Below are 13,572 nucleotides of genomic sequence, written 5' to 3'. Positions count from 1 at the left end.
CCATAAGGAGACAGGGGCAAATGGGGGGACTGTGCCAGGAGAGCAGAGTTGGAGGCAACAGGGGTATCTGGGGGTGATGGGGGCATCAGGGGTGTCCTGGGGTGATGGGGGCAGGGTAGGCTTCTCAGGGAACTGAAGGAAGGGTGCTGGGGCAGACAGATGGAGTGCGGTTATATGGACCTCGCAAGCTTGGGCTCTTAGGCCCTGGAAGCTCCTGCAACTGGGTGGGCAAATAATGGTGCCCCTGGGGCTCTGGCCCCTTGAGGAAGTCTCCCCATCCAGTGGGGGCCGAGAAGTTCTATAACACAGTTTTTTTCCTCTCTTATAATAAGATGATGTAACATTTCTTTTACTCTGTTCTCTGTAAAAATTTGAAAACGTGTTGATTTTTTAAATAACATCTTCATTGGGATATAATTTAGATACCATAAAATTCACTCTGTACAATTCTGTATAATTCTATATAATTATAATTTAGATACCATAAAATTCACTCTGTGTACAATTCAGTGGTTTTTAGTATATTCATAGAGTTGTGTGACCATCACCACTGTCTAATTCCAGAACATTTTTTATCACCCTCAAAAGAAACCCATGCCCATTAGCAGTCACTCCACATTACCCCTCTCTCAGCCCCAGGCTAGCAGTAATCTACTTTCCGACTCTATAGATTTGCTTATTCCTAGCATCACGCATAAATGGAATCATACAACAGTCCTCTGTGACTGGCTTCTTTCATTCAGCATAATGTTTCACTTAGTCCACATTATAGCATATATCAGTACTTCACTTCTTTTTGTGGCCATATTGATTTTTTAAGAGCAAGTACTCATTAAAGAAAGTTAAGATAGAAAAAGTAGAAATAAAAACTTTTTTAAGTTGTTACCCAAGTGTGATCCCATGGCACCTCCTGTGGCAGGCACATGTCTTTCCATGTGCAGCTGTCCACTCAGGAGACACTCAGAAGGCTTGCATCAAATAACCAAATAATGGGGACTTCCCTGGTGGCGCAGTGGTTAAGAATCCTCCTGCCAGATGGAAACAACCTAAGCGCCCATCATCGGATGAATGGATAAAGAAGATGTGGCACATATATACAATGGAATATTACTCAGCCTTAAAAAGAAATGAAATTGAGCTATTTGTAATGAGACGGATAGACCTAGAGTCTGTCATACAGAGTGAAGTAAGTCAGAAAGAAAAAGACAAATACCGTATGCTAACACATATATATGGAATTTAAGGGGAAAAAAAAAATGTCATGAAGAACCTAGGGGTAAGACAGGAATAAAGACGCAGACCTACTGGAGAACGGACTTGAGGATATGGGGAGGGGGAAGGGTGAGCTTTGACAGGGCGAGAGAGAGTCATGGACATATACACACTAACAAACGTAGTAAGGTAGATAGCTAGGGGGAAGCAGCCGCAAGGCACAGGGATATTAGCTCGGTGCTTTGTGACAGCCTGGAGGGGTGGGATAGGGAGAGTGGGAGGGAGGGAGACGCAAGAGGGAAGACATATGGGAACATATGTATATGTATAACTGATTCACTTTGTTATAAAGCAGAAACTAACACACCACTGTAAAGCAATTATACCCCAATAAAGATGTTTAAAAAAAAAAAAAAAAAGAATCCTCCTGCCAAGGCAAGGGACACGGTTTCAAGCCCTGGTCCAGGAAGATCCCACATGCCGTGGAGTAACTAAGCCCGTGCGCCACAACTACTGAGGCTGAGCTCTAGAGCCCGTGAGACACAACTACGGAGCCGATGTGACACAGCTACTACTGAAGCCCACATGCCTAGAGCCCATGCTCTGCAACAAGAGAAGCCACTGCAATGAGAAGCCCGCACACCGCAATGAAGAGTCGCCCCCACTCGCCACAACTAGAGAAAGCCTGTGCGCAGCAACGAAGACACACGCAGCCAAAAAATTAATTAATTAAATAAATTTATTTTAAAAAATAATAATAACCAAATAATGATTCAAACCTTTTCTTTCCTATGCAGCAAGTTACCATTTAATTTTACACAGTTAGGCTCGCACCAGATGCTAGGTTCATATCCTAGCTGGTTCAGTCCAGAGAATGTGGCTTTAGCCCTCAGATGTCCTGGAATGTGCAGGTGTTTGAAATCCTCTACCCATCACCCTGCTGAAGTGAGCCTGCTGCCGGGTGTGGGGGATGCTATCAACACTCAGGCTCCCCTCAGGAACCACTCCCAAACTGCACCACTCAGTTCCTGGCCCCCAGGAATTTTGTTTTAATGAACACAACTTTTAGAAACAACTTTTAAACTTTTCTGGTTAAAAGTCTGAAGAAGAACAGCTAAGACCACTCAGTGGTCATTCCTACCCATTCGATCAGTCTCAGTGGGGAACTGCTAGGTGGGCACAGAGGGCACCTGCACACCTTCAGACCAGCCTTCGACCTCTGCAGGAGTTGCGGTAAATTCGGGAGCTGGAGCACTGCGTTCGCCCTGACTGTCATCCTTGGTCACAGCCTGCCCTTCATTCTCAGCCTCTTCAGCACTTGGTAGAAGTAGACGGGGTGTGACTTCCTCTGGTTGCTCACAAGAGGTGATGTCAGTGTCCACCACCCGAGACCCACTGAGTGAGCCTTCTTTTAGTGTCTCAGAGCAGGATTGAAGTTGATCTGCAAAAAGAAGGGCCAAGTGGCCCTAGAGACCTGCATGGATCACGAAATATGGAGACAGGCAGAAGAAAACACAGGTCATTTTCCACGTTTTCATCTCTCCTAAAGCCCCAGGAATTTGACCTAGGGATCTTGAGTAACTGATAGCCATCCAAAATGGGGGTGGGTCACTGAGCCCAGCGGGTGGTGGGGCCTCAAGTAAGTCATGCTGCTGAAATAATAATAATGATGATGATCCCCAGTGCTGAGCTAAGTCTTTGCAGGGATTCTCTTGTCTTGCCCTACACTGTCCTAGAGGGCCCTGTTATCAGATGGGAAGCAGCAAAGAGGCAAAGAGACTTGCCTGAGTTAGTCGACTGCAGGCAGTGGGCCCAGAGGTGAACGAGGCCAACTTACCCACACCCCACAGTGAGCTGCCTCTCAGCCTGCAACGGCTGCCATCCAGCCTTTTCAGGACTTTGTGGCCAGTCCTTGCCCATCGACTTTCGCTAACTCCAGGGGCCGGTCTTCGGCAAGCTGGCACATCCTCCATCGTGCCAGCTCTCTCTCATCCTCTCTTAGCACCTCTGTCCACATAGCCCCTGGAGCTCTAGTTCTGCTGGCTCTGCTGTCACATGCCCATGACCCAATCCACCTTCAGCTCCACCCCATATAGCACTGGGGCTGGGAGTCTGTGCTCCACCTCTCCCAGCCCCCAGCGGCTTCAGGGAGGCATTGCCAGAGGAGGTGCTGGTGGCAGCAGATTGGAAGGGGCTCCCATCCACATCCACTGGGGAAGGAGTAGAAAGAGCTCTCCATCAGGCTTCTTTTAGTCCCCAGAGCCAGTCACACGGCTCTGCTCCCCTTTGAGGAAGCAGCCAGAGCACAGCAGCTTCCCCCTCTACACTCCCAATCCCCGGGGACTGAGCATCCCCTGGGGTGGCTTTCCTTCCAAGCTTCCTTCTGTCCATACCCAGAGTGTGCGCTGCAGTCTGGGTTTCAATGGGAGCAGAGCCCCCATTGTGCTCACTCAGCCCTCCCAGCACCTGGCATCTAACCCCTGGTATTGAATGGATTTCCACCCAGTCTCAGCCTCAGCTCTCTCCTCAACTCTAAACTCCTTCCTCTTAGGGGGTCCGTCTTAATGGGCAGGCCGAGGAGTCAGGACCCTCCTTCAATTCTAGCTTGACCTCAGGCCCAACCACATCTATCCACTGCCCTCCAGAGCAGCCACATCCCGGTGAGGCCCCAAATTCTGGGCTATGTTCTCCTCTTGGTCCTGATGGTGCATGCCAGCCCTTGCTCACCGTGGATCCACTGCCTCTGTCTCACCCTGCTGCCCAAATGGATTCACTGAGCAGATTGGCACAGGCTTCCCGGAAAGCAGTTCACAGTTGGAGCAAGAATCTAAAAAATGTTTATACCCTTGAAGTCAGTAATTCCCTTTCGGGGAATTTGTACAAGTGAAGTGACCAGCTATGCAGGTAGTGGTGCATAAAGATGTTCACTGAAGGGTTGTTTATAATAAGCATTAGGAATAACGTAAATTTTCAGCAATTGGAATATGGCTCAGTAAACTGTGCTATTCCTATGTAGTCAAATATGATGAAGCCATTTAAATGCGCTTCATGGAGTTTTATAATGAGGCAGGAGGTAATTTGAAGTGACAGTGCACAGGAGAAAAACCGGAAGGGAACTCACCAAAATGTTATCAGTGGATGCTTCTGCTTTTGTGCATTTTTCTTGCACTTTGGACAAGAGGCAACTCCACCTAATGTCTGGCCTGTGTCTTTGGGAAAGAGGGGCACACTGATCCAGCAAGGGTCTAGAGGCATGGATCCGATTCAAATCCTGGCACCACGCGTTGGCCATGACCTTCAATTCATTAATTAAGTTCTCTGAACTCCAGTTTCCTCAGTCACCAGGTGGCAGTGGCACCCAGTTCCCGGGGTTGTGAAAGAATTGCTAAAGGAATCCCCAGGCGTCCAGCAGCCCAGTAGGACTGAAACATGATAGCCATCCTGGACTCTGGCCACCTCCTGCCTTGCCACCTGTCTCCTTGCTGGTGGGACCTGCCATGGAGAGAGGAATGGCCCCGATTCAAGAGAGCCATTCAATCCCCATTTCCACGGGGGGACATGGAGGTTTGAGGTCTTAGTGATTTGCTCAGGACCACAGAGCTAGCCAGTGGAGGGGCAGACATGTGGGCTCGTACAGACAGAGCAGAGAGAAGGAGCATGGAGAGCCAGGTGCCACAGTGGCTTGGCAGGGATCCTCAGACCAGAGCCACGCCACTGTCCAGGGCAGGTTCTGACTGGTGGCTGAGTCAGGTTGTCCTGCCAGCTGGGGTAGCTGACTACCCCAGGGGTTCCCAGGGGTCTCTCCCACCCAGAGTTTCCACTTTACACTCAGTGGGCCCCATCAGCTCCCAGGGGAGCCACACAATTTTCCATGTGATGCAGAAGAGGCATTTTCCTCTGGCTGGAGACTCAGCCTGCTTGACTTGGGGTTTTCCAGCAGACCCGGCTCGAATTGCAATGCCTGCCCCTGGGGATGCCTGTTCATTCAGAATGAAGAGGTGCCCAGGTGACATAATATGTCATCAAACACCTGTCGAGCCTACTGGGGGCCAGGCCCAGTGCACACAGTGGAAAATGGCCACATCACGTGAGGAAGCACTGCCTGTCTTTCAGCTATGCTTCCTTCTGCGGTGGCTTCATGCACAGTCTGACCCTTCCTGGAGAAGGCACGCATGTCCACCAGCAGCACCACGTCAAAATTCCCAGCTTTTCCCTCCATAGCCCTAGAGAAAGCCCAAGAACGGAATGTCTTTAGCTGACAGGTCACGTGGTCATCCCTGAACCACCCCTGTAGACAGGGCTGGGATGTTCTGATGTGCCAGACTGGGGACGTGTCTCCCATGGATCCAAGGACTGCATGTGGGAGGAGGGCTTGTTCCAGAATAAGGGGAAGCATCCCACCTACACCCAGGCATTGACCTTGGGGAAGCAGGCTTGGTTCCCCTTTGAAGAACTGCACCAACCTCCAGGGAGCCCCACGCACGCTCCCTACCCTCGTGGCCTCAGTTTTCTCATCTGCTAAATGGCTCACCTCGTCACGCCACGCAAGGGAGAATGCGAGGCTCCAAGACAACCTGGCACACAGTAGGTGCTCCTTAAACACTAATGCCGCCCTCCTGGGCTCAGTGCTCCATACACACCTGCCAAAGAAGCAGGTCAGAGCCGCTGGGGCCATCAGGCTGCAACATGTTTTTCTAGAAGGTTTTATGTGAACTACACATCCAGGAATGAAGTCACTGATCAATAACCCACAGCAGTGACCCCTCAATTAACAAATACTTAACCGTCTTAGAGACAGAATTGCCATTTTGCAAGATAATTGAGCACCAATGACCAGAAGCATACTCTGCTTTGAATAAGGACCTGAAACATGACTGGCATCCACGGGGCATCCGTGGGGCACTACAGGCAGCCTCAGGGCCTGGGGTGATCTCTGCATCGTTATCACAGGGACAGCCAGGCAGGAGCTGAGCCCTAGAGCCCACAGGATAAGGATGTGGGGCATAATGTGCTGTGTTGGGGCTTGACATGTTTCTGGTCTGTGTCTCTGAGGATGTGAGTGGTGGGGGGGGGGGGGGGGGCAGGGTGCCTTGGTTCTGAAGCTGAGGGGCGGAGGCCAGTGCAGACACCAGCAAGAGCAAAGTAGGTCTTTTAACAGGAGGAGAAACCGAGGCTCAGAGATGAAAAGGGCAAGAGCATACAGTGAGCAGGCTACAGAACCAGGGCTCCAGGTTCAAAAGAGGCTTCATCTCAGCTAGAGGGAGCTTTCCATGAACATTCGCCAGATGTGTGCGTGTGTTGGGGGGAACTTCCAGACACAAGAGCAACAGGGGACTGGGCAGGTAAGAGAGAGGGGGGATTTAAAAAGGAAAGGTAAAAAATAAAATTAAAAACAAAAAGGAAAGGTAAGGGATTTCCCTGGTGGCACAGTGGTTAAGACTCTGTGCTCCCGATGCAGGGGGCCCGGATTTGATCCCTGGTCAGGGAACTAGATCCCACATGCATGCTGCAACTAAAAGTTCATATGCCACAACTAAGGAGGCCACGTGCCACAACTAAGGAGCCCACCTGCCACAACTAAAACTCGGCATTACCAAATAAATAAATAACTTTTTTTTTTAAGAAAAGGAAAAGTAAAACTGACCAAATGTTAAAATATTAAGAAATAAGATCAAAAGGCAGGCATTTCCTTGAGGAAAAAGATTCACAGGAGATACAAAAGGTAAGGGGAGTTATCATTAATATGCAAAAACTCATATGAGTCAATATGGGTTCAGTATGAGTGGAAAAATCCAAATTCCCAAAAGAAAAGAGAGTGGAAGTCACGCTCAGACAAGCACAGAAAGTCATGGAATGTGTAGAACCACAGTTTCATCTCACCAGGAACTGTCATAAGGCAAGACAAACAGGCATCTTCACGTGGAGATTAGCAGTCCTGGTTTAATAATAAGGCCCGATGCAGACAGGCAAGCTGTGAGCAAGTCAGTCGGTCCAACCTTTCAGGAAAGCAGCTTGGAAAAGCCTCACACTTATTCTTACTTTGACTCACTTTTGGGATCTACCCTGAGGAAAGCAAAGATTTAGACCTAGAGTGGTTTACCTTAGAGTTACTATAAATGCCAAAAGATTGGAAATGACAAAATTCCAGGGGGAGGCCTGGGTGACCCTTCATTATCCTAGGCCAAAGGGTTTATGATCACTTGTTACTGCAGTGTGGACTGATACACTCCACACTGGATTCCTGGCACAAGAAAGCTTGGTGGATCCTGGAAGCTCAAGGAACAATTGTTAAAAGAGCAAATAAAGGAATGATCTCAGAGAAAATACACCAGATATCAGCAGTGGTTATTTCTATTTGGGTGAATTCCATTTTTTGCTTTTATGCCTTTCTGGCAGCCACAGCTGTACCATGCACTCACCTGCTTGGCCAACCCTGAACCAGCTGCTGAGTCGGAAGTTTATGCATTTGTAATTGTGTCAGATTTTGTCAAATCGCTCTCAGGAGATGTCGTACCAATTTACACTCCCACCAGTGATGTAGACATGCCCACAAAGCACGTTAATTGACTTTTGCCTTAGGAGAAACGCCATATCCCAGCAAGGCTTTAATTTCCATGTCTCCCGTCATGCGTGAGCTCAGCCTCTGCCCATGGGTCCAGACCAGTTTTCTTTTCTTTGAGCTGTCCTCATAGGGGCTGACGTCTCCCTGCCCTGCCGACCCCCAGAACACCTTCGCTCAGCTTCTGAGTGGCTGGCTCTGTCTCTTCCGTCAGCCTTAGGGTCAGAAGTCACCTCCGCAGAGAGGTGAGGTCCCTGAGGGGCCCACAGCCCTGCCTGAACTCATCCTGATTGAAGCATCTGCCTCTCCGTAACAGACACTCAGGTCCCAGCCCAGGGACCCTGCCTGTCTGGTGCTGGTACCTCCATCTTCCCAGCAGGCCCTGAGCCAGTTGGAGATGAATCTGTGCTAACTGACCCATCTCATTCTTCTGAGCTCCCCACTGAGCAAGGCCTTTAGCCTCAAGACAGAGGCTATCTGTCCATCAGGAGTGTGGCCTGGACTCAAGTCCAGCCCCTGGGCCACTGTAGACCACACCACCCTGAGGGAGAGATGCCTAGGCTGGGTGCCCTGCAATAAGTTCACCTCTTGTGCCTCAGTTTCCTATCTGCCAACCCCCAATGTCACCATAAATATGACAGAGCAGACATCTGCAGTGCTTCCAGTAGGCAGCCTAGGCCAGAACATAGGAGGATCGGTCACTGCAGGTCTAGGCAGCTAAGGACCATGCCCCTGAGCTCTCCATCCTCCCCCAGATTATGCTGGGGCTGGGTCAGCGTCTCCCCTCCCAGGGCCCACTGTCAGCCTGTGCCATGGTTGGGGTGAGGGGCTGCTGGATTGATCAATTAGTCCATGCCTGGTCCCTGCCAGCCAGACCCCCCACTCCGTGGTCCCCATGGCTGCCTGCAGCCCATGCCCGGCTCCGGTGGTAGAGGCCAGCATCCGCCACACCACATGGACCGATGACTGTGGGCAGTGCTGACTGGAGTCCAGGGTGTTCTCAGGGTGGCACCTGGAGAGGGGCTAGCATGGTCCAGGGGTGCACAGGGACCAGCCATTCACAAAGCACCAGCACCAGCATTCACTCACGGGGTCCCAAGGTAGCCTGGCCCAAAGGAGGTGATCTCCGCAAGGGCAGGGACATCCATCAAGTCACCTCAGCTGGGTCTCCATGAGGCTGCATCCTGCTCTCTTCAGAGTGACCCAACCCCCCTCAGTCCCTCCCTCCCTGCAGCCCGGGCAAGCCAGGGCATGAACACCTGCTTTGAGAGCAACAGCTTGGGACTCCATTCACAGCAGCATTTTAATCCCACCTTTTCCAACAAGAATACAGCATAGGACTCAGCATTCCAGGAGCCCAGCAGGTCTCTCACACTCCACCCGCTGCCTGTTTCCCTCCACATGGAGGTGCCGGCTTCTGTGTCCTCAGAGGCATTTTCTACACATGGACCCTTTCCCTCCTGGGTTTGCCCAAGTGGGGGTAGGCCAGGCACACTGCTGCCTCACTTTCCTCAAAATTCTGGTCGTTGGTTTGTCTATTTATATTGTAAACGCTTTCTATTGCAAAATGCAAAACAAACCCAAAAAAGGTGCATTAAACAGACTGAAGAATCACTACAAAGTACACACACATGTGACACCTGTGGTGATGCCAGAACTCTGTCCTCCTGGGTCCTGACACCCCAGAGGTGGCCCCAACCCTGCTTTCACAGTAATCACAGCCTGGATGCTGTTTTGTTGTCTGTCATTTTGCTACCAAATGAACACCTGCAAACCTTGCATATGACTTTGCCAGGGCAAGGGCAGGGCAGGAGAGGCACCGGGTGAGCCTTTCCGACCTCAAAACCACAAGGGCCCAGGGAGCCTAGCTCGAGTCTGAACGCCCTGTCTGCAATGTCATGGAGCAGGGCATCACGCCCGGAAGTCCTGCTGCTGCTTCCACTGAGAGCGTCCACAAGGCCTGTGGTCTGTGTGTAGGTGCCTGCAGCACGGAGGACCATGGCCCTATACTCCGTCACTCAGGTGACACTGATGGGCTGTTTGGGGAAGGTTGCTCAGAACATCCTAGTGAGGGTTCCCACACTTCCCTTGGGCCTGTGCCAGCAGGGGAGCTGCTCTCATGGTGGGCAGTCCTGGGGGGCCATCCCACTCCCCCCAGCCCTCCCCGGGGAACCTAGCCCAGCCAATGGGTGAGCGGACCTTGCTGTATTCACGCTCATTGAAGACCATCACTTCCAGTTCACCTCCCTTTGTTGACGGCCACGTGGCGTTTTGTTGCACTATGTGCCATGTTTATCTTCCCAAGCCCTGTTGCGGGCATTTTGGTGACTCCACCCTTTTGCTTCTTCAAAAACAGAATAACCTGTGGAAATGCAGCTCATGGGGTAAATACCTAGACGTGGAGTCAGCTAGCCCCAGCACCCCTATCCACACCAAGGTCCCATCCAGGTCCCCAAACTCAGCTGAAACTAACAAAGCCTGTTGGCCTTGGCTTTCACCAGCCCGCCCTGCTGAAACGGGAGGCCACACCTCAGCTCTTCAGGGTCTGCACATGGTCCTCCTACTGGCAGTGGAGGCCAGAGCCAGCCCTGTGAACTCTCTCACAGATGGGGCCTCTCTCCCTCACTCCCACCTCGGGAATCACCTCGCACCCACCTTTTCTAGTATTTAAGGCATTTTCTTTGAGCTAAGTGCTTGCATCCCCGTAAACATTTGCTACTTCTTCTCTTACGTCTTGACTGAAGCAGTGTGCTATCAGAGAAGGTTCTGAGAAGGGGACTTCACCTGTAACCCCAGCTCCCAACATGACAGCCACCATGCTGTGCTGTGTCCCCTCTAGACTATTCATGGGCACACGTGTTTCAAAGTGTGTTCATTCATTCCTTCAGCAAACACTCACTAGGTCTTTCCTAGTGGGTCCAGGACCCAGCCCAGAACAGTCCAGTCACTGATGAGGTTCAAAGACCAATTCCCACCTGATCCAAGCAGTGTCTATGTTCATCGCCGACTCTGCAGGTTCCCTGTGGAGGGGGGCTGGGAGGTGAATGGTTTCCCTGGGAGCACCGAGCCTGCAGCCTTGCACCCTCATCTTCTTCCACGAGAATTTAACACAAATGGCGCGAGGCCCTGCAGCCACAGGTGGAGGCAGCCAGGAGGCGCAGCGGTCTTGAGCGGGTGGTGGCACCCTTCTCCAGCCTCGGTTTCCCCACTTGCAAGGTGAGGACGGGCAGATGAGTGAATGAATGTGGTAGTCTCTGCTCAAAGGATTAGAGGACGGAAAGAAGGGAAGGAGGGAGGGAGGGAGGGACACAGAGAAGGAGGGAAGGGAGAAGGTGGAAGGAAGGAGGGAGGGAAGGGAGGAAAGATGAATAGGCAAAAAGACAGGATCACGATCTGTTAAGGATAAACTAGGAAGTTGCCCCCGTATGGTCAGCTGTGAAACCCTGGACAGGTTCACTGACCTCTCTGAGCTCTCCTTGTTGACCTGCAGGATGGAAACTATAATAATAGAGGGGAAGATAGCTTATCCTGGATTCCCAGCACCTGGAGCTCCCAGACCCGGCACTGTTCTGGCATTTTTCTTGTCTGGGCACTTTAAGAAGCACATCGTGGTGCTCAGTGCCCAGTCATGGTCAGCTCGTGATATACACCCCGCTGTGCTGGGCTCCTCGGGGTGGGGAGGTGCTGCTTCTATCTGACTTCACCCTAACCTCACTGCGGATCAGCAGTTCAGTCACAGGGCCAATTATAAAACAGTGTTTATTTGTTATTTAGTTGAATAAATTAATCTACTCTGAGGTACTGTGTGTACCTCTGGAGATATTTTTTGAATGCACGCATGTTGTGCATGACAGAGAAAATCAACATCATCTGGTCCAGCCCCCAGCTGATACAGGAAGCCCCTCCCCAGGACCTGAGGGGTGACAGCCAGCCCTGCTGGCATCTCTCCAGGATGGGAGCACACGGCCTTCAAGATGCCCAGGCTTACTGCAGACCTGATGTTCCTGTGCTGTAACTGCCCTGGGACCGCCAAGCAGGGTCCCAGAAACAGTGAATATCCCCACCCCACCTACATAGCCAGGCCCCCAGCTGTGCTCCTGTTTGCCACATTGCAGTTTTCCATCACATCCCCCCACCTAGCCCCAGAGAAAGAATCACAGTGTGAAATGAATGAGGACATGAATTTGACAGAAAGCTGGAAATATGTGGAAACTGGGCAGAAATGTTTAAGAATGCCCTGGGTTGGGGGGCCAGAGTTGCAAGGACATGACCAACCCTCAGCCACCACATATCACACTGAGCAAGAAAGTCTTTTTTTAATTGAGACATCACTTATATACCATAAAATTCCCCTTTTAAAGTGTACAATTCAGTGGTTGTTAGCACATTCACGGACTTATGCAACCATCACCACTAATCCAGAATGTTCTCGTCACCCCCAAAGGATACCCGCCCTCCCGACTGAAGCAGGGAGCACGATGGCCTTCAACTACCACCACCTACCTCTTCTACTGAAGAGATGAAACAAAACTTAGAAACGATGTTTGCACTGAAGACCAGAAAAGGAGATACTACGAGACTGAAGACAGAGGTAAGCTAAGAAACATCCACAGCGGTGACCAGCCCAAGTTCTTTGAAAAGTATCTCAGAGACGTCAACTGTTCTTTCAAGATTCAAGATGGACAAGAAGCAATTGACTGGCTTCTTGGTTTAGCTGTTAGTCTTGAATATGGCGATAACGCTGAAAAATACAAGGATTGGGTACCTGATAATGCAAAAAAATGCTGACAATGCAACTAAAAACGCAGAGCCCGTGATCAATTTGGATGTAAATAATCCTAATTTTAGGGCTGGTGTCATGGTCCAGGCTAACTTTCAGAGTCAGCTCATGGTGGTTACCTGGCAGTGCTTCAGGCAATTCGCATTTTGGTCCAGGAGCCCTGACACAGGATGTAGCTGCTAGCACAAACCCAGCAGCAGAGGGCTTGCCTGTTGGTTTAGACAAGTATATTCTTGGTTTTGACACAAGAGACGTGGTCCTTAATGAAGCTGGTCAAATTCTGCACTTGCTGCATATAGAAGAGCTCAGAGAGCTGCAGACAAAAATTAATGCAGCCAGAGTGGCTGTTCAGGTGATTACTGCTGATCCAAAGACAGACCACTGACTGGAGAAAGTTGGAAGGCGAACATTTTAGAATTTTAGCTTCCCATTTACCTAGTGTTCTCTGGCATATATTTGGAAATCAAATACCACATTTTCAATGGAAGAATCCCAGAAATCTGACTATGTTCTAGAGAGCTACCATCATTGCCTTTTCTTTAATAAAGTTTAGGAAAGCGGAAAACAAAAAATAGACCCTGTACCCATCAGGCAATCACTCACCACTCAAGGTCCCCCAGACCTTGACAAACACGAATCTACTTTCTGTCTCTGGATCTGCCTATTCAGGACATTTTATATAAAGAGAATCATACCATACGTGACCTTTTGTGCCTGGCTTCCTGCACTCAGCATGTTTTCCAGATTCATCCACATTGTAGCAAGTACTGGCACTTCACCCCTTCTATGGCTGATTAATATTCCATTGTTTGGATACACCACATTTTGTTTAATCCATCATCCAATGGTGTATGTTTGGGTTGTTTCTGTTTTTTGGCTATTATGAACGTTCGTGTACACGTTTTTGTATATATCTAAGTGGAGTTGCTGGGTCGTAAGGTAATTCTGTGTTAACTGTTTGAGGAACCACCAAACTGTTCTCCACAGTGGCTGCACCATTTTACTTTCCCACCAGCAGTGT

General features: G+C 50.2%; 1 pseudogene; it reads left to right on the top strand.

Moving 5' to 3' along the window:
* Positions 1–4,260: 4,260 nt before the first annotated feature.
* LOC114884422 lies at positions 4,261–12,966 on the top strand (annotated as a pseudogene).
* Positions 12,967–13,572: the final 606 nt, after the last annotated feature.

Source organism: Monodon monoceros, unplaced genomic scaffold, assembly GCF_005190385.1.
Source record: "Monodon monoceros isolate NGI ecotype Baffin Bay Population unplaced genomic scaffold, NGI_Narwhal_1 Super_Scaffold_5, whole genome shotgun sequence".
Lineage (NCBI taxonomy): Eukaryota > Metazoa > Chordata > Mammalia > Artiodactyla > Monodontidae > Monodon > Monodon monoceros.
Note: the sequence above shows the minus strand (reverse complement) of the source record. Positions and strands in the feature narration are given on the sequence as shown.